This window comes from Caloenas nicobarica, chromosome 2, assembly GCF_036013445.1.
Source record: "Caloenas nicobarica isolate bCalNic1 chromosome 2, bCalNic1.hap1, whole genome shotgun sequence".
NCBI classification, from domain to species: domain Eukaryota; kingdom Metazoa; phylum Chordata; class Aves; order Columbiformes; family Columbidae; genus Caloenas; species Caloenas nicobarica.
The window spans coordinates 14,179,423-14,202,088 of NC_088246.1; the positions used below are offsets into that span (position 1 = coordinate 14,179,423).

General features: G+C 38.0%; 1 non-coding gene across 1 annotated transcript; it reads right to left on the minus strand.

Annotated features, from left to right (window-relative positions):
- Positions 1-21,538: 21,538 nt before the first annotated feature.
- Positions 21,539-21,610, minus strand: TRNAG-UCC (transfer RNA glycine (anticodon UCC)). Its single transcript has one exon. It is a non-coding gene; the product is annotated as a tRNA-Gly (tRNA).
- Between the last annotated feature and the right edge of the window lie 1,056 nt (positions 21,611-22,666).

A 22,666-nucleotide genomic window follows, 5' to 3' on the forward strand; every position in this document is an offset into this window, starting at 1 on the left:
CCAATATTTTTTGTACTTACACCTAAATTTTCTTTTGTTCACATAGAAAACTACTGTTCATGGATTGCAACATCGTTCTTAGAAGTACTAAAATCCTCTCTGACATTTTATGGACATTAGCTTGGCTTTCAAAGGCATGTCTTAAAACTGCAAACTTTGTATGTCCAGTTTCTGAGGTTAATACATTATTTAAAATGTACAGCATAATTCCTGATCTTTTCAATACATATTGAATTCATGAGGTTTGGAAAGTGATGAAGGAAAGAAATTCTACCATTTATCTTCTACTGTTGTTTATTCAGATATTTCAGGTTTTGAATTTGGTAGAAGAAAATCCTGAGATGCTTTAAAAAGCATCTTGAATTTTATTAACATGTTGAGGAAAGATAAACTTTGGCTTCAGCTGCAGTGAGCATAATCAGCTGGTTTAGATTTCCTTCAACTGTTTTAAAACACAAACTATGTCTGCTGGGTAACATATTCACCCATACGCTGGTTCCTGAAAGTAAGACAGAAATAATGGAAATTCAATGACATTTCAGAGTGTGCTATTGGGATTGGCTTGATCTTGGTTACTTCAGAGACTCAAGCAGGACTCATTTATGACTGAACAAATCACAAATTTTTCCACTACAGTAGTGTTCAGACAAATTACTGGTTCCCACTGCATAGAAGTAAATAAAATTTAATTTTAGAGTTTTGTCTTTTCATAATATCAGCTTTGTACCCATACTACAAGAACAGATGGAGTATGGGAAAAATCTGAAGTGATAATTGATTTTGTTTGAATCCTGTTACCCTCTGTTTGGTGTGAATAATTAAGTTGTCAAAATATTAAGTTATATAAGGAATGGAGCAGAGAACAAAAAAAAGAGATAATTCTATTGATATCAGAGGTGTATTTTCAGCTAACATACTACATTCACACTGGTTATCCTATATCAGACTGCTGGAAAATAAGGGGAATAACAAAATAGCAATACAAATTAAAGAAGAAGTCTGCTCTCAGAAAATGAAAACTAGCTTTACTTTCCTTAGAAAAGAGAGTAAAATGCAGAATCGCTGTTACAAGGAATTTGTTGAGTTCAAGAATTTAAGTACATTGAAATAGACAGAAAAAAAAGGTACAGGAATATCAAGAGTATTTTTGGTTATGATAATTATCCCTCAAAACGTTAAAAGAAGCATTTACCTTTGTGGTTCAGTACAGAGTAGTATGTCAATATTTAGAAATAATTAGCCAGTTACACTGCTAGCTGATAATATTGCAATGAATATAGGCAAACATGGATTAAAAACTCACTGTTAAAATCACCTCAAAATTAACTTCACAATATAAAGCAGAACACTTCGCAAGATAGCAAAATGACTTCTACCTTAGCAAAATTGACCCAGGAGACAAACGCAATTAATTGAACCTTATGCATATAAATTCCTAAGTGCTAAATTATCACAATTTCAGGAATCTTTTTCTTTGTTTGGAATATTTCTTATTGTGTGTAAGCATCTAAACATAGGAAGTTTCTGAGATTTTGTAATATTTCTTGAATGCCTTCCTTCCATTGTGGGATCTTTCCATATTCACAGAATCACAGAATGGTTTGGGTTGGAAGGGACCTTAGCGATCATCTAGTTCCAACCCCCTGCCACGGACACCTTCCACTAGACCAGGTTGCTTAAAGCCCCATCCAACCTGGTGTTGAACACTTCGAGGGATGGTGTATCCATAACTTTTTTAGGTAACCCATTCCAGTGTCTTACCACCCTCTCAACATTAATGAACAAAGAATGTGAAATCCACTGTCAATTTTCTTGCTACCATGACTGGGACTATATATTGTAATTAACTTGTGTCTTGTTATTTTAATTTTTTTTCTCTGTGGATGCCAAATGAGTAACCTGTGGATCCTAATTACATGGGAAATTCCAGCTTCAGGGACATTGTTTGGTTAGTAGAAATTTGTGGAAAAAAAGGCACCATTACAGATTAACCAATCTTTGATTCTCAGTTTGTGTAGTTTTTAATCACAGTTCTGCATGTAGAAAAAATGCATTCATTCAGTTGTAAGGATTGCTGATTTTCTCATTGTTTCTTTGTGTCTTTTATTCTTGAATTTCCTTCTTTGCAACTTATCTGCGCATTGCTTGCACTCCATAACGATATCCAGAGCATGAATCAGCTGATGAAGAGTGATGCACATGCATTAAATAACTCCAGAATCTGCTGGAATCATTTAGGACATTTTATAATTAAATACATAAGAAATAAACAAAATGTTTCCATTACAGAGACTTTTTGAATGAGAAGTCAGAGAATCCAGAGAAGCAGATCATCATAAAACAAAGCAGATGTTGGAAATCTGTGTTAGATAATCTGCTGTTTATTAGCTTCTGTTTTGCTACCTCTCTCCCAAAAGAAACACAGCTATTTCATGCCTCACTTACCATCTCTAGTAGCAGATCTACATTGGACTTGGGAAAGCGAGCTACATCAGCCATACAACTCAAATACGATGAAGTAGAGGTCTAGGTAAGGGATAAATATAATTATTCTATCTTCCCATTTTGTAATGAAAATATAATAGTTGTTAAAGGAAGGAGGATAAACTATGCAATCTGTAGGCTTCTCTAATATTGTGATGACCTAACATTGTGTTAAGATAAAATAGTTAAAATAGTTATGGTTTTTGTTTGTAATGGCATCATAAAATTAGCTGGTTAGGTACTTTCCTCTTTAAGCATCCATTTACATACTGGCATTTTATAAATTGACGTAACAGTTTGTTTAATATCTGTAATATATTGCTGGATGAGAAAGACAATCATTACTATTTTAATGATAAGGTGGTTTGGCTCGTCTTAATACTGACAACCTCGTATTATAAAAATACAGTATGTTTCATCACAGCTCTGATTACTTAAGTTGACACTGGAAAAAAGTATCCATTTAAGAAAATGCTGAGCCTTCTTAAAGCTCTGTTTTACTCGGAAATAATAGCTTTTAAAAGAAGCTGTACTGGCTGCAGACAAACAAGTGAGTTAAATTAATCTGTATTGATAAAGAGCCTGAGAGGATTGACCACAAAGATGAAGTTGGCCCAGAGGGCTGGAGAACAGTCACTTGCTCTCTTCTGGTCAAGACAATTTCAGTCCAAAAGAAAGAAAACATTTCCCTTCTATGGTCCAGTCTGGAAATCTCTATAGATTTAGAGAAGTACTCTAGTATTTCTCCTTGTCAACATTCCCTTTCTCCTGCCCTATAAGAAATCTGAAAAATACAAAGCAGAACAACTGTCAAATTATCAGTAGCTAACTGAAAATTCTTTCCTGTCCTTGGCATTATAAAGAATCTTCAGTTTTTCTTCCAATGGTGAAAGGAAGGACATAAGTCTGCAGAATGAATCACTGCATGATCCATTTTGTAATCTGTTTTTATGTCTGCCAGTTGACTGACAGCATGTTTTCTCAGTCCAGGAAGATGAGTCAACTAACATACTTCATTTGGCTTCTTTCTCACTCTCACCTCCAAATGCATAGAAGAGAGACTGGTTCCTATCTCAGCCATTACATAAGAATTACTGCACTCTTACCTAAATAGTTCTTACATTGTTAAGCACTGTAAGGACATTGCAAGGAACACAACATTGTAAAGACTACAAGCATGTCTAAATGCCCATATAGTATGTGTCTTCATAATCTCTCCTGAACATTGAGACTGTATGTGACCAAATTGATTATGGGCAATCTGTAACTTGATTATAACAAATCTTCCTTTCAAGGTTTATATGTTGTGGGGTTTTTTTTGGTTTTTTGTTTTGGTTTTTTTTTTAAAAAAAAAAGGCAAAACATGAAACCCTATTACTCATTTTGTGCAACTAATTGTCATATAATGACTGGTACTTCCCATGTGTACTTCATTAGCTCAGATTTCACAAAGGTAGATTTCAAGGTACTGAAACAGGAGGCAAAACCAGGTTTTGCTCAGCCTAAGAAAACAACACATCTACTGGATTACAATGCAAAGCGCCAAAAGGAAAAACAGGTTTGCTAACAGAGAATAATTGAGAAAAGCTTCTGCATGTATCTGAAAGAAATGGAGAACCAAAAATTACTTAATCCTGTATAAAGTCATAATTCCTGTCTTTGATATTGTCCCCTTTAAGAGAAGATATTACCAAAAACAAAGGAAACAAAATCCTGTAGTTCTTTTGAAGCTGAAAGAGGAGGTTATATTGTTCAGTAAAATCCCAGCCAAGTATTTTTCCCCACTTCTGAGCTTTGGTTCTTATCCAAAATGTAACAAATCAAGCAAGCAAAAATGTGGAGGTGCCTTATCACTTTTGTTCCCCATTTCATAAGGAGCTCTATATTGGTGAGAGGATAGTAATCGGGCTGAATCATCTATGGTAAAATATACCTTTAACCATTACCAAAATCTGCAAACTTTGTTGTTGTTGTTCAAATGTTGCACCTACACTGCTGTCTGAGCTTTAGAAGGTAATCATGTGATCTCTCTTCAGACTGCACAAAGTTACTATAATTGTAAATTTTGATCTTGTTTCTATTGAATTAGTGGGAAACATTATCTAAATTTCAATAGGAACAGAGCCACGCTTTTAATTATGTCAATTGTAAGGCACTTTCTTCAAACAGTAATTATTACCTTAATGATATCCAGGGAAACCTTCAGCATCTGGCTTGATAGTGAGGTTGTAAAAGATGAAACCTAGGTCTCAAAAGAAGTGCATGGGGTTTTGATACTATGGAACACATATTTTAGGATTTTCAAAGCTCAGGAAAAAAAAGGGGTTTTTCCAAATAAGAGAGATGGTGGTATATGCAAATCTTAATGTTCTGCTCAGAGTGCAAGAGGATACTTCTAGAGTTACATTCTTCCAGCATCCATCTTTCACCTGCACAAAACAGACGTTCAGGGCTTCCTGCCAAGGCATGCCAAGTTGCTAATTTCCTAGAGAAAACTTGTGTCCAAACTGAAAACCAGGGATGCTCAAACATTAAAATATGGATCACTCTTTAATTGTACACCAGAAAAAGACCATCCTAGTGGCTGCTTTCTGGACCTCCTGCTTGATAAAGTAATTCAGCTGTGACTGGAGAAAGAGTGCAAAGTGTTTAGAGCAGTCAGCACAGAGCTGTGGTCAGCCTAAAAACATGCCAGGAATTCTAAGGGAAATTAATCAGCAAAGTAAGAAATTATCAAGAATTGCAATACCAATTTTTGAAAGAATAAAAGTAGTTACTGCTCTTATAGCTCATTTTAAAGTGTAAGAAAAAATCCCTTAGATGGGAACATGGAGGGAGTTAAAAGCAGACAGAGATTTTCCAAGTATTTAATTATAATTTAATTACAATATTGTAGAAAAAAATGCATTATAATTGATTTGAAAGTATAGTATGTATACCTTATGCTTAATAGTCACTTTCAGTAACAAAATAAATTGGTATAAAATATTACCTGAGTGCCCCTGGCCTCATGAAGGGAAAATGAAAAGAGATTGTCTAAGATTTACATGCAAATATCTATAATAAAAAGGACTAAAAATTAATACCATCATTTAGGGCTTCTTTTGCACTAGCTTCTGAATGTTCTTATCTTTTCAGATTACAGTAGCTGAAAAAGCACTTGGAGAAGACTTGTCTGAAGGGGTTTACAGCAGACCTGTTTCTGATGCACAAAGCAGGTATTTAATGGTGCACAGCTTTGCCTATAGATGTGTCTGCACTGCACTCAGGTGTCATTTAAATCTCAATAGCTCAGATATTGGGAGGAACAAAAGTGTGGGAAGTGGAGTTCAGCATAAACTAAGAAACATTCTCTTGAGATCCTAGGCATATATTTGGCAGCTAAACTCCATGTTATTTAAATCTCTTGATTATACAGTGTAGCCACACCTTGGGGTAAAAATACATTTCATTCACAAACTGGAATCTACAGCAAAATGTCTGCTAATCTCCCATGTTTTCCATACTGAAAGGGTCAGCTACTCTGATAGCAGACTGGGAAGTTTCTGTCAACTAATTGTAAGCATCTAAACTGATTCCCTTAGACCCTCTGACAGCCCAGGCACCCCCAGAGGTGTGTCACTTCCCTCCTTCCACACCCTTGTGTTGCAATGAACTGAATTGTACTCTGCAGATATTTTTTTTTTTCCTCATCGACCAAGAAGTAAACCCTTGGAGTCTTGCTTCAACCTTGGCTAAGTTAAGGCAAAGTAGCCACAAACAGTAGAGCAGCATAAAAGTTTAACGATAGTGTGTTCTGTTACAGTTGAACAACTAGAGGCTGGTGAGAAGGCATTTGGTTTTGGACTCAGTAAATGTGAGGAATCTGCAGAAAAGAGTTCAAATTATATTGTCGAAAAAAGTATCTGTTTTGTTACACATTTCATTTACTATGATGTGTATGTAACTGGAATCCAATTAGTTTTCCTACAGCAATTTCTTCCTCTGTTGGAGGTTAATTATCCTGTAATCATAGTACAAATTATACAAGTGAGATGGTGACATGTTTTACTTTATCAACTTCCTGACAAAGTCCCTGGGATGTAAGCAGTTTAACACAATACCAGTGCAGTCTAGAGGATTACATCCCTGATAGATTTGACTCCTAACTGAACCTCAGAAAAAAAGCTTATTTGTGAACAAACTGTGACCTATTCAGATCAAATCTGTAATGTTAAAAAAATTAAAAAGCATAAAAAAAGAGGCAATGCATCTTACCAGGTGGGCTGATAACAAGCAGGCAGCTGTAAATACCGGCTTTCACTTCCCAAAGCTGATGAGTTTCAAGTTCCAAAGCCGTATATGGAGAACAGGAGGTGGTCTAGGAAGCATATGCAAAGAGATACAGATCATTCTGAGGACTTGTATGTACTTCACACATTAAGAAAGACTGTACACACCAAAATTGGTTAATTTTTCACAGCTTTATAAAATGACCTAATAAAAAGATATTTCCTTCATCTGTAAATCTTACCTTTCTTCTAAGAGTTTGTATACCTATTATAAGCTGTTAGCTCTTGTAGCCACTGATGCAAGTTATTCACAAAGAGTTATCTGCTCTAAACTGGTTCTTGTCCTAAACAAACAAACAAACGAAGTTATTTTTGGAGGGCAAATTCCTGACTTCCTCTAGTAAAGCAGTGTATCTTCTCACTGGTTTACATAGAGATCAGTCTATTATGCTACTTACATCAGAATATAGAGCAATTAGAAAAAAAATAAAGTTTGGAAAAATCTTCATCTTCTATTTTTGACTTTATCATCTTACTCACATATGTCCAAATACACTTATGAAAAAAATTCAGTCTCTAGTTTTTTATACTAATAAGCATGTTCTAGTCTACAATAAGTACAAGATATATCAAAATGTACAATTCTAGAGTTACAGCTACAATAAGTCAATATTAAGCAGTAAAGAGATGCACACAGTAATAGTTTCACAAAGAAAAGAGATTTCTATCTAATTTCATTACAAAACCCCTCCAGCTGGTTTTCTTGGCGAGAAGCAGAAGAAGGAAAGCTACGCAGAGGATGCAGCTTAAACTGACAATCTTGAAAATGTAAATCTGCCTGCAAAAAAATGCATAAACTCTATAGAGAAACTGTATTCTGCCAAGCAATTCATTATTTTAATGACTTCCTGCTTTAATGCACAACCTCTCTTTTCCTTCATGCAAGCTGCTTCAATCCCTGTTAAGAATTTAGCCTTACAATTGAAGCTTTTATAATTTTCTGGATCTTTGTCATGTTGGCACATGGGTCATTCTGTTTATGTAAGGACAAGAAGGCGGAGAACAGTTGTCCTGTGGGATAAGGAAAAATTCAAACCTGAACTGGCCCAGTATTGCTCTGATATACAGAGTGAGTTGCTTTTTCCTTTAGGAGCTAGATGCTGGCAGGTAGCAAGCGTACAGGAAACCTGAGCGTGTTTCAATGCTATCTCTTCCAGCAGATGTCACTATGAGGCAATGGTGTTTATAAGATGGCCAAACCAGAGGCAAGCAGGTATTTTTAAATCACAAAACTATACAAAAGCTTTTCCTAGCTACCAAAGTAAGGCTTCACCACTGAAATATTTTTTAGCTCCCAAAAAGGACTTTACTTTGGATCCAGGTCTGGAACTAACTCCTGTGTTCCACTACATCTCAAAGATTATGGTAATATATACTCTTTAAAGGAAAGTGTATGGAGATCAGGAGACAAGCAGAGTGCCATTGCTAAGGAAATAGTGAAGGTTTAAAAGAAATAGAGGTGTATTCATCTCCATAAAGTGTATATGACTAAAGAAGGGAGCTACGAGAATTTTTGAATGCTGCAAAGATTCAAACCTCTTAAAGACAGATTTGTGATTGTTATTACTATACTGGTTTTATTATTATTACTGTTGTTGTTATTGTTATTATTGACAATCTTCTGATTATTAAGCTGAAAAGAAACCCAAATATTTGGAGTGTAGAAAAATAAAGAAAATTTTGGATTCCCAGGTGAATATCATGATTGTGTAAGATCTCTGAGACAAGGAACACCAGCTGTGTGTCTGTACAGCACTGAGCACCTTGAAGTCTCAGTCCATGGCAGTTTCTCAGGTATTGCTGTGATACTCATTAACAGAGTCAATTGCAAACAAAAGCTGTACCATTATGTTGTGTCACAGATTAGTTCCATATGGTTTTAATAAGAACAAAGCATAGGCTACATTTATATTTGCTGTTGTTCAAACTACTCTCTTTAGCAAACATTTAATTTGCATGAATTGTTCTTGGGTTTTAGTAAATGGGTAGAGTTTGAGGTCAGAGATGGGAGCAAGGTATGTAAAAAGAAATGAAACAGGGCAAAAGGTTCTGCTACAAAACTAACGTTTTCCCCTCCAAACCAAGGGTGCAGCCTCCAGCCCCAGCTGTACAGCCAGACATTTAGAGCTCTGCAACAGAAACACCCAGCTAATGGTGCAAGAGCAGTGTGAACAGATTGTATTATAGCACTTTCATATCCCGTATTTCTCCACCCACCAGCACCTGCTATCTAAGCCTCTTTCATTTTTCAGCTTCCTAGTAACAAGTTATTACATTCTCACCCTTCATTTGTTTTGATATGACATCAAGGTCATCACCAAGGTCTGGGTTTATACTACCAAACTTTTTGTCATTTTAGGACTCCTGATATCTACAGTTTCAAGTGAGAGGAGAGGCAGGCCCTCAGCTGCATTAGAAACCTATAACCAGATGTACAAGAATTCTTTTCCCTTTAAAAAAGCATGCAAGCAAAAACATATCACTAATTAGAAGGGAAACAGCCAAATGTTAGAAGTATGATATGTACAGATAATAAAATTACTGTCTCATTTTTGCTCTCTGTAGCCTCACAGACTCATCAGCACTTTAAGAAGAAATGCCAAAAACCCTGAAGATGCGTTGAAGAACAAATACAGCTCCTTAGATTTTTTTTTTTAAACATGGGTACAGTCCTGACAAGCATCTGTGTCTCATCAAGAATTTGTCTTCATAAAGAGGTCCTTAGTAAGCCCCTAATTGTGGGTTGTGACTGTCCAAATGTTGAAGATTGTGAATGTCAGCAGTTTGTAAAAGCATCACAGCCTCTCAATTTTAGAAAGGTCAGTAGGACGCTATTACAGTCAAATGTTCTCTGCAGGCTTCATAATTAAAACTTCTATTATTCCTTGCTCTATTCCTCTTCCCTATTCCTTTTCCAAATACCCTGCATGAATAAAAGGATCATAGTTTCAGTGCAAGGGAGCTACCCTTTGGATGGAAGAAATCAGTTCTGGGCCAGTAGCACTAGGGTACACAGCCGTTTCCAGCAGCCAAAATCTGCCCTTGGATGCGAGTCAGTGGAAACATGTACATTCAGTGGTAGACTCTGGCCCCAGAAGGAGAAGCAAAGAGTAACTAGAGCAGCTGAAAGAGCCAGAGGGATTTAGGTTGGCAGAATGTATTTAACCTAATTTGGCATGTGGTCAGGACATGAGAAGCTAAGAGCTCATTGCTTTAAAAAGCTGGTTCTTTGTTTCATACAGATGTTCGTGGTATTGGCTTCATATCTTATCTGTCAACTCCAAAATAAAAAGAAATACCAGTTTTCATAAACTATTAAGTATGAGCATTCACTGCTTTGACTTTTTGAACACCAGGACATCAATGAAACCACCAGCATGCAGGTTCGCCTTGCACATTCCCCGCTTACCGGCCTGGACTTCAGACCTGACCTCCCCTGTGGAAGAGGGAAGGAGCAGAGGTGCTCTGGTTCTGCCAAGGCCCAGGGGAAGCACGTTCTTACAGAAGAGACTGCCCTTCACCCCAAACCTAAACGCCAGATTGCACAGTGTCTGAAAAGGACTGGAAATGTACATATTATCAAAATTGCACTGCCTGTTTCAACAGCTTTAAGAATATAACATGAACTACCAAAATCCTGTTTAAAAAAATAAAGCTTAATAATGTCATTTTTATACAATAAGCAGGCTATACATTAATCGTTATTTCTGTTATTTTACTACTTCTCTCTTCAAAGCAGTCATTATAATCCTCATTCCTTTTAAGTCTCTACCATGCCAATGCATTTATTAGTGTCTCTACCCACATCCGTGCACAGTTCCACTGATGTCAAATGTTATAAATAGTAAATATAGAAAGGGTTGACTAGGGTCTTTTGAGAATGTGTAATATTTAGCTTCTGAAATATTTGTAACTGGTCATAACTTATTATATAGTAAGAAGGCTAAGCTTTCTGAATGGAGCAAACTTTTCCTGGTGCACGAATATATGTTTCTTCATTCTCCTTTGAAGCAGATTTTTAATTTGGTGAATAAATATGACAGTATTGCAGTCATCTTAGACTGTATGTTTTCAATTTGAAGGGTGACAGAGTGACTTCTAAAAAAATTATTAAAAGTAATTATGGAAAGCACACTTCTTGCCTGTAGACTTAAAGTATTTCTGCAGGAGTCTGTATCTTAATGGAAGATGGTCTCTAACAAACTTCGGATTTAGAAGTGATGGGCTTAGATTAAGCTGCTAAAGCTGACTCTTATAGAGGCAACTTATCTGTGTGAATCTCATGGCGGTGTCCAAGTAATAGAGGTCTGACCCTTGCCAGGGTGCTGTGCACAAGCTTTTCTACTTTTCTGTGTACCTAGTACCAGTACCTCTGCTTAGTGCATCACTTTTGTGGATGCCATTTAGAAGTGTTTAATTCTCCCTGCATATACAACACGGAATTTAGATAACTAACACAGGCTTTGATTTACAAAAAACGTCAGGGTGCCTGTAACATAAAGGTTTCTCCTGGCAACAGAAAGCAAAATTTGGCCTCTCTATTTTTAGTTTGGAAGACTCAGTTCATATTTTTATTTTTAAGTTGGTGTATATGAGGAAATATTTGGCCAATTTACCTTTAGTTTTGCTGAGATGTTCCCCAGTTGAAACCTGAAAATTCTGATGGCCAAGAAACTTTATTGCTCTATTTAAAGGACAGATCAGTGTAAACATTTTAAGAACCGTAACAGTGTGATATTAACACTTGATACAGAAATAATAAAACAATGGATAGATAAATACACATTTGAATAAATCTAAAGATGGACACTCTTAACATCATAGATAAATTACTAGATCTATAAACACAGATATTATAAGAAGTTGAAATTCCGCCTCTGCTTTTTAAGATACAGTATTTCAAAACCAATTCCATGTTAGAAGCCAATTCTAAATCTTGCATTTTTCCTTACCAAGCCCATATCCTGACCTCATTGTTCCTTGCCAAGGTTTGGCCTCGAAATGTGCTATTTAAAAAGCAAACAAAGAACATGAACTTGTTCAAACTCTGGGAATAGTTCAGCCTACAGCTCAGCAAAAAAACCTTTATCTGAAACCAAGGAACTTCTCAGGACCATTGAGAATTGACCAGAGGGGCCAATTAGCTGTTGCACAGTATCACTGATTCTGTGTCAATAATTTATAAATATAGAGCAGACAGGTTTTTCCTTCTGGTTTAAAATTAAAGTGCCAGTCGTAAGAAAGTCTGTGCCACTCAGCTGAATTCAGTGAACTGGCAGAGATCTAAACCCATGGAGGATCTAACACAAATATGCACATCATATTTTCAAACATATTACTTCCTTCCGAACCCAAAATTTAGTTCATATTGTTCATATAATGAAATACATACTTTGTTTTTCTTTTCTTTCAAGGTAGTATGGCAAGATGCCAGCTAGCTGTCATTGGAAAGTGCACAGATCAGTTTTATAGCAAAGGCAGACACCTAAAGCATCTGTTTTCTGCCTCACAACAGCAGCAACCAACATCTTAAGGCATTTTTGGTCCCCTTCTAGTTGCACCATGTGGTTTTTCTGACTACCTAAGATATATTTTTTTTTCAGCTGCCATAGACTGCATTTGTGTTGGCTGAATATTATTTAACTGGGAATGTTTTATCATGCATAGAATATATTGAAGGAATGGATGTGGTAGGGGACTTTGTCCATATAGGCAGAACACAGGTATCACAGGTAATAGAGCCTCCATGGTCCCACTGAGGTCACTTATTTCTAACCCCTGCTGAACTAAGTGTTAATATGTTTCTTTGCCAAAATTGGGGCAGATTACAGCACATTGTGGGATGCGAAAAGCTGTCATTACTTAACTGGGCTGAGTTTACTCACTCTTTTGGCATAGGTCAGTAAGGGTATCAAAAGCAAAGATTTTTAGACTATGCTGCACAGAAAATTTGCTTTTTGGCTCCAGTGTTGGCTGGGCACATGCTGCTGCTCTTTCCAACTGCTGCTGAAAACTCCAAACTCATTTTTTGCCAGAGTATGTGTAAAAGTCCATCAGTCTCTCATGCTAATCACTTGAAAACCAATTATAGTGCATCTGTGCATTCCAAACATTAACTTTGCATGTAGAAAATTACTTTTTTTGTCACTGTTGAAGTCTCTCTACAGTGCCCAATATGGCAGAGGTTGACCCTTATGTCCAGAGATTAAAAAAAAAGAGGAATCAATGCCAGTTCTGATCCAGAAGCCCCATCTGAGAATTAAGGTAAATAAGTTCCCAGACTATTGTTTGTTAGTATTACGAATCTATGGTATCTTAAAAAGACACTGCAGGGAACAGCTTTCAGGAGGCCAAAGTAAGAGTATGCTGGGTCCAGTAGACTATAACTGTTTTCTGATAGATCTTCTATTTAATATCAACAAAGAAACCTTGGGTTTCATAAAATATGAGATCCAGGAGAAACTGATTCAGTTTGAAGGCACAGTAATCCTTTCCTAAAGCTACTGTATCTGGATATCTCTGGCAAACTGTGTCTGGTTACTATTCTCAAGCCTGGGATGAGACCTGACAAAACTCATTTACATGAGGTGTAAAAATAATGTATTTAGCTCACCACACCACTGAAATCCTGGTATTACTGACTCCACAAATGTCCTATTCATATTTCATAGTTAGAAGATAAATTTCCCTTAAAAAAAAAAAAAAGTCTTTGGCTTTTTTAAAGAGAGTTTGATGGGTTTAAGGCTATGTCTTTTTCCATCAAAATCAAAAGTTAACTTGGAAATATATAAAAGCATGTAAATTAAATTTAGTGAATACCATTTCGTGATCCATCCTCATGCATATAATTGCCATAGGTAGAAAATACATCTGTGGTAAAGAAGTGGAAAATTGGAACATTATGGAGTTTCCACCAGCTCCCTTGTTAGTGAATCTAAACTAATCTTTAGTGAATTCCTGAGAAAGCATGAAGACCTTTCTTCTCTCAAAAAAAGTGCTGAGCAAGTGAAAATGAAGCCAGAACAGACACTGTCACTTTGCTTTAAGGTTTAAGATACATTATTTAGCTTGACTTCTGCAAAGACAAAACTAAAAAATGATGGCAGCTGATTCTCCTTGGAGTATCTGGTAATCTATATTAAGCAAACCTAATATAGAATGTAAAACAAAAGCCTTTGAATGAAAAGTTTTACTGCACTAGTGTTCAAACTGAATTATCTGGACAGATTCACAACACGTAATGCTCTAGTTAAACTGTGGCTAAGTTTACTTTCCTGTAACAGCAGTATATTATATTCATATATGATGTCATTTTTAATTAACCAGCCAAAACCCTGCAGCCAGTCATCTGTGGCACCACAGAGCTCACTGAGGTCTAGTTGCTGTAGGTATTTACCCAGATTTTTGGAGGACTTTTTCAGGCTGCTTAATGCCATGCTACTAACTTCTTCTAACCCTGCTTTGATCAGGCTATAACGCTGAGTCTCCTAGGTGGGTATTACTAATATACAACATGAGTAAGGGCTTCAGGAGGGCACAGACTCAAACAAGGCTCACATTGCAGCAGCTGGAAAGGTGGACAGAGAAGGAAGGGTCTCCACACAGGCAGGGAGATCCTCTCTGATATGAAACCACCAGAATCTGGAGAGGGTCACACACTCCAAAAGTGTTGCGGACCTAATGGGTTACTAGTTCTATCACACACGAAGGATAACCAGAGGCCTGAAACACTGCAGTCAGCAAAACAATCTACACCTCATTAGAGTGCCAAGAGCTTGCTGTCTCTAACTCTCTCCATGGAAATCGCTCATGGATTCACAGGGCTCTCTAGTGAATGTATATCTGTACCACAAAATTGTTGGAGAGATAACTGTTTCAGCATATTCATCCAAAAACAGAGACCTATAATTTTACACCAAATTGACTCTAACTGCCAGCAAAAGCATTGACTGTGCTGAGGCACCCTCTGAGGGCTTGCCTTCGCCACACAGAAAGTCAGACCCTCCCACTGTCCAGAGAGTAAAGCCCTCTGACCTAGGGCTTTACACATGGACTCATTTATCTGGCTAGGATTACCTGCTGAGATTTAATGACCTGTCCTCTCCTCTTCCCAACACTAAAAGACAGGCTGGGAAGCACAGGCCAGATCCCAACTAGAACTGAGTAGAATCAAAGAGATGGAGGGAGGTGTCTGCAAAGCCACAGGGAGAGATTAAGGTAGCGGAGAGAGGCACCAGAATATAAGGTTCTGGTAGAAGTTGCTGAGGGTGAACTGTTTTGAGGTACCAATAGGTATATTTGCAGTTTTTAAACAACTTTTTCTAACTGCAGGAGAGAAAGAACAGTCCACTGCTCAGACCATTAGAAAATCTGCATTCAAGTAGCTGTTCTACCACAGATTTTCCTGAGGCAGTCAGTTGTTTTTTCTTGTGCCTTAGAGACATGAAATGTAGCTATTATTGCCTTTTTTCCCCCATCTGCCAAACTGGGAACGACAGTTCTTCTCTGTTTCACAGAATACACTAAAGACTTTGAATTGCTCTAACATTATGGTAATAGGAGCTGCAGAAGCACCTAAGCCAACATGTTTTTCTACTTACTAATAAATATAATTTCTTTTAAGGGAGCTGCATTTTTTTTTCCTATTCATGAGTCTCCAAAAATAGAGGATCTTAGTGCCCATTAAGACATGCAGAGTCCAAGTGTTTGTCATCAACAGTTTGTCCTAAAGTGAAGCTGTAAAAATATGAAATGTTATGCCAATATAAGGAAGCTGCAGAAATTTCCTTTAAATATGACACAGAAACCTTAAGTTCAGAACCTGCAGAAAATAAATTGCAGATAACAGAACTTGCTGATCTTAAGATACCTGCCTCCTCAATGGCAGCTACCAAAGACCACTGTCTTAAAGTTTTTCTAGAATTACCAAGAATGCACAAAGGGAAACAAGAATGATTTGACAATGGCATTATTTATGCTTTTAGTTTTGCTATGTGAGCATGGAACAATCTCAGTTCCAATGAAGTGACCAAGGAACGAGTAATGCTTTGTGACAGTCTCTGGAGTGCCAGAGAAATATGTGCAACAAAACAATGTTGTGAATTTTAGTATTTCATAAGAAATGGTTAAGCAGTGTGGGATTTGTGCTTGTGGGGGTTTTTGTTGTTCTTTCATTCATTTTTGTTTGTTTGTTGTTTGTTGTTGGTTTTGGTTTGGTTTGGTTGCAGTTGTTGGAGTCAGTGGCCATGTGTCATTTGACTTGAAAGAGACTAGGTATCTGTATGGATGTCATCCATCAACAGTCAATTTTGCCCCTGTGCTGTTGGAAACTGGATTATGCCATTCAACTTTAGTAGCTCTGAAGTAGTTTGACAGCCTCAGATGAAAAAGGAACACATAAATGCAGAGAGAGGAGTACAAAGTGGAAGTCTAGTCAGGATTACTGCTTTGTGTTACTGATTGTTTCTATCAAGCAGTTGGTGACCTGTTATGCTCAAGTAAACCTGTATCTACCTTCACATGATTATGAAAATGCTAGTCCCTAAGGCACTTATGTATAATGTCCTGATTACTTTTTTCCCTTTTTCTAGATGGCTTATGCTCAAATTACCAGTTATATTGTAAATGTCTACAAGAAGTAGGTGAATAAATGAAAAAAATTCTTTAAGTTTTCACTTGTTTTTCACCCCTCAAACTACAGAGACAAGGAAACAGCAGAAGTCTGACTAAGTATATTTCATTTTTCAAAAATACTTTAACTACTTTGACTACTTTAACTACTGTACCACTATAAAGGCAGGAGACTTAGCCCCAGTCTTGTGCACGTGGCCATTTGTAAAAGAAATTACCTTCCTAATTCTGCATTTCTCATTCTGCACGTCTTGACATTGAGCTGGCAAGAAAATACATCTCCCCAGCAAGGCAGAGTCAGAAGGCAAGATCAGTTATGGAGGCAGCTGATGCTTCATGGCCTGGAGGAGAAGCTCTGTGCTTCCTGGGGAGCATGATTCCTCAGTTAGGTCTCAGTTTAGGTAAGCTTACTTGGTTCTAGCTTCAAGTGCATACTGGAGCGTTAAAGAAATTAGAACGTATATAAACACATTTTTAAGGGTGTAAGAGTTATTACAAGGACTAATACAAGCCGGTAACAATAAAATGACAAGCAGTGTATGCTAGTTAGGAATACAAGGTTCCTCTCTTCAAGACACAGAAAAGCAAACTCCTGTCTGCATTCCCAGATGAGATGGTGGGACCGTGTCCTTTCTCCCAGAATTATTCGACATAAATTTTAAGAGTTTTTTATACAACTTGACAAAAGAAATAAATTTCTTATCACAAACATTTTATTTTTCCATTTTCCTCTCCTTCATCTATTGGACTGCAGAGGACATCCCCACCTTAACAGAAAGAAAAAGCATATGTCAACTTGTCTCACCTATCGAGCCTTCAGGCAAAATGCATCACTTTTTCAGGACTGTCAAGGACTGAATAAATCAGAGATAAGTGGGTTAAAATGTCAACACCCTCTGGGACCAAAATAAATCTACCACATATTTTCATCCAAGTCAAATCCTAACTGCAGTACCATCAGCACTTCATTCATTCATTTAGGAAGACAACATAAAACTCTTAATGATTAAAAAATATATATATTTTTAAACAGAAAAAGACCACAAGTTGTTCAGCTTCTTTTTCCCTCTCCCATTGTAATAAGTCTGTGGAAGTCATCTTGTGCAAAAGGTCAGATAAGTGTGATGTGAAAGATGGTGTTAAAAGGCTTTCAAACTTTGTTTATTAATAGATATAACCCTTTCACCTCTGCTACATCTGTCACCACTAGGTTAAATATCATCTATCTTATTGGTCACCTGACTTCTTGTTATTAGCACAGGAAAATGCCACAAAAAACACTGAACAGTCACAAATCCATTACATAAAAATGCAAGAGAAGAATTGCCTGAGCCCTCCTAATAAAACATAACCTAACATGGAGTAACTAGAGGCACTGGGGGTAGCCTCTGGCTTTAAAAGCATCCACTAGGCCATTGATCATTGAAGACAACAGGCGGTGACTTCACACGAACAGAATGTAAACTCCCAAACTCATTGATGGCATTCCTAGCACTCTGCCCGAATTTATATTGCCTCACTGTAAACTGTTTGACATAAGCAGTGAAAGATGGAAACAGAAAAGGGCCTCCTCAATATGATGAGTATACCACCAAATGCAGCTGGATGCAAGTGAATTAACTTGTAGCTCACTTTGATGTTCAAAGAAATCTCAGACCAAGATGTGTGTTAATATAATTTTTCTAAGATACTTGGATGTATATTTTTCCTTCTGGATAGCCCAAAAGTATGCTGGACTATAAAAATTCCCTCAGTCTTTTCTGAGGATGCGAAGAAATCGAAAAACGTATTGGTTTATTATGTCTTTATCAGGTAGAATGTTATTACTCTGTAAATAAAATAATGAAAGGCACATGGGTATATATCTGCAGGTGTATATGTATGTGTTTCTCCCTCTCTCCCTTTATCTCCTTCCTTCCTTCCTTCCTTCCTTCCTCCCTCCCTCCCTCTCTTTCTTCCTTCCTCCCTTCCTTCCATTTTCTCCTATAAGCACAAGTGTAAAACCCTTATTATTTTTCATTATTTTTGTACTTATTTTCATTAAGCATGATTCAAACACTGAACAAATGTGTCTGTTTCATACTCCAAAATTAGATAAATTAACTGTAAGGCAAAAGCCAAAATGTGAATACACAGAAACATGTTAGGAAGCTGAAGGAAGCAGCAGAATGATATCAGTTAGCATGTTAACTGCTACAACAGTTTATATAAAAAAAAAAAAAAAATTTTCAATATTGATATTTAGTATAATTCTCTCTCTCTTGCTTGGATTATTGTAGATGGAAAGCCTAAGGAGTGTTCTTTTTGAAGAGGGATTCTGCAGAAGTTTTGTAGACAATTTATTTTGACATTGTGCTACTGCAGTGAGTAAGTGGACAGGAAGGAGGTATTCCTGGAAAGTTCTCCCTTCTGTTTCTAAGCCATCCATACTAGGTAAGTTCTTTCCCTGTTCCCAAAAGAATGAAGAAATCAAAGAGAAATAATGAAGCTGCATCTAAATGTGGTTTTTACTCTGCTCCTGGAATGATGAAGGCACCTTTCTTGGGAGCTGATTGCAAAGTTACATTACAGCCCATTACTAATAGACTTTGAGATGCTACTATTTTATTATTTCTAGCATAGACTGCTATCATTATGCACACTACAGGAATAGTTACACATCTCATGACTTCACACGATTCTAACTGAAGTGTCAAAACAAAAACAAATGAGAAAAGGCAACACTACCTTCATGCGCAGTAAAAATGTAAAGAATCCAGAAGCATCTCATATCTTAGAGGTTTTCAGCAAAGTTACTGCTTTTAAGCCATGAAAAAAAAACCCCTAGGTTGGTGTTTTCATTTATTATAGAAGACCGCAGCTATAAGAAACTGTGAGCAGCGCATCTGGGAAGGACAAACATATCTATGAGAACAACTGCTGCAAAGACAGGTAAACATATAGTATTGTCTTATAATCTGAAGCTGAAATAACAGAAAATTTTCTCCCTAGATGGGGCATATAGGGCACTGAGACTAAATCCCTCTTGCAGTTTCATATTGTTGTGTCTTGCTCTTCACTCATTGTCTGAGCGCTCAGTGCAAAGCCTGAAGTAGATAGAAGGGGCTACGAAGGGACCTTGAGGCTTCGCTCTGAAGTGGGGCACATCTCATGTTCCTCTGGGTCTAGATGTCTCAGCACCCCTTTTTGGAGAATTTTCCAGGCTTTCATGTGAGGACTTTCCCGCTAGTGGGATCCTGGTTTCGGCAGACAAAGAAAATAAACAACTCAATGCTTTTTTTCAAACAGCAGTCTCATTTGATTCAAGTAGAGTTGCTAATCATTTTGACTCATCAGCTTAGGTTTAGGAACATATAAGTTGCAGTGAGAAACTCGGCAGGTAAAACCCCTCTGGTTTGATTTTCCATCCATTGACTCCTTCTCATATAGCACCCACTCACTGCTTCCAGAACTACTTCTCTTCCAGAAGGACTGGGGATTTGTTCCTCTTTCAAATATCAGCCTTTTGTAAGTCTACCCAGTTTATTTTAACTACATTTTCACAGCCTGTATCTCCTTTTCTCCACACCTCCTAGGAACTCTAATCATTACTTATTCTTAGTTAGCTATAAAGTGCTAATGGCTAGAACATCTCCTTTAGCCCTTTGCTTCTTTTGATTGCTATAAACCTATCAGTGCATTTTGTCCCACTTGGGAAAAAAAAAAAAGTACTGAAACAAAAGAAGCAAGCGTACAGTATAATTGAATACTCTTCCACACTCTGCAGTCTGTTATGTGAGCAGGTCCTGTCTGCAATTGTCATATAAACAGATTTTGGAAATACAACATGAATTATTTTCAAAAACTCTTAGGAACGGAGCATTTTCTCTGAAGAGTTGTCAAGAGTCAGGTTTCAAGTACAACAGAATTCTGAGCCACGGGATTGACAGTGATTAATTGCATCACCAAAACTGGTTGGCACTCCCAGGGTGGGGCTTCCTGGAAGGTATTTAACCCCAGACTTTGACGTATCTGATGGCTCCTGAAGGCACTAGCTACTGGCTCTGTAGTGACCCATAGCTCATACACATTTCTCTAGCTCTGTTGGAGTAATGCTCCTTCCTTTGGCTGCCTGTCTCAGCCCAGCTCCTGGTGCCATGGACATCGCTACCATATTGGTCCTCTGCCAATCATAGAATCACAGAATCATAGAATCATAGAATCAATCACAGAATGGTTGAGGTTGGAAAGGACCTCTGGAGGTCATCTGGTCCAACCCCCTTGCTCTAGCAAGGCCACCTATAGCCTATAGTTGTCCAGCACCATGTCCAGACAGCTTTTCGGTATCTTCAAGGCTGAAGACTTCATAACCTCTCTGGGCAACCTGTGCCAGTGCTCGGTCACCCTCACAGTAAAAAAAGTATTTCTTGATGTTCAGAGAGAACTGGTTATGTCTCAGTCTGTGCCCCCTGCCTCTGGTCCTGCCGCTGAGCACCACTGAAAAGAGCCTGGCTCCATCCTCTCTGCACCCTTTCTTCAGCTATTTATTTACATTAACACGATTTTCCCCTCAAGCCCTCTCTTCTTCAAGCTGAGCAGCTCTCAGTCTTTCCTCACAGCAGAAATGCTCGAGCACTGTGACCGTCCTTCTGGCCCTCCACTGGACTCCCTCCGCCATGCCCACGCCTCTCCAGTACTGGAATCCAGAACTGGACACGGTCACTGCTCCCGGTGTGGCCTTAGCAGTGCTGAGTAAGAGGAAAGGCCCCTCCGTTGGCCTCCTGGCGCTGCTCCTAACGCAGCCCAGGATTCCATCAGCCACCTTTGCCGCAAGCCCGCAGGGCTGGCGCACGTTCAACCGGGTGTCCTGCCCGACGCCCATCTCCTTCCCTGCCAACCTGTTCTCCCCAGTCACTAACACAACAATCTGCCGGCTCCCAGCAAATGTTGGTTGATCCCCCCCGATGCAGGACTCGGTACTTCCCTCTTTGCCAAGCTTCACGAGGCTCCTGCTGACTCGCGTCTCCGCCTCCTCCGGGTTCCCTCCGGATGGCGGCGCCGCCCCTCGCGTTCCCGCCGCTTTGCTGGGAGATGTCTCGGAGAAAAAGACGAGCTGCGTTGGCCGGGAATCGAACCCGGGTCAACTGCTTGGAAGGCAGCTATGCTCACCACTATACCACCAACGCTCTGCTGTTCGATACTCTCTATGTAAAATCTTACTGATCTTCCAGTTTCCTTCTTTACAGTGTTTTCTAACCACGAGTGCAAAAAAAGAATTGAGGGAAACACCCAAGTTTTCCTCACAGCTGCCAAACCTACGAGAAAACTTTTTCACTTTTTTTTTTTTTAACAATGAAAAAAACTAAGGTCTAATTCAGTGAAATATTTCCAACGTCCTGATCTTTTAAAAGAAATTCCAAATAAAAGGACTAAAACCTTCCAAAATGGCTCTGCAGATAACAGCACAATTGAAAAAAAGGCCAGCTAGCCACTCCAGTCCGACAAAACAAGCATCCTCATTTCACCATTTTTAGTAAAAGAAATACTCTCAACAGAATTAACATTGAAGTATAATGAGCTTTTTATTTCATGTTTGAAACATTCAGTAGAAAAAATTGTAATGAATGATGTATGTTGTCCTTTCCCTCAGCTACTGCTTTTCTTTTCTCAGTGTCATCCAAAGAAACACAAGATCACATGGAAAATGTAGCTGAAAATAAACTGAATAGATTTACAAAAGGTTGGTACTTGAGGATTATCTGAAACACAAGTTTTAAGTTTTTAGTCTCAAACTTAAATACATTTTTATCACATAGTGTATGATTAAAGATTTTCTATTACAGCGGATAGAGCCAACAAACTACTTTAGAAGGACAAATTCTCAAAACTCACATGCTGTGAGGATATCGTATGAATAGCCCAGAGCATTTTAGGGCATCTGTGATTTCTCTTCCAAGAATGCCCTGTTTACAGACAGATCTGGTTCTTAACATGTAGGAATGTGTTGCTTTTCTCAGCAGTCTCGTGGATGAAAATAATCTGTGCCAGTCCTCAGTTCCTTAGTAAAGAGAAGTTGAGGTCTCTCTCATTCTCAAGTCCTCAGTCTTACATTTACTGCAATGGTTGTCAGAAAAGTTGTAAGACCTAATATTGGTTAGACATCCACCGACCTGATTCCTGACCCTTTCTGTCACTTTGCCTACATCTGAGGAATGAATGGGTTCCCCAGTCCTGCGCATACT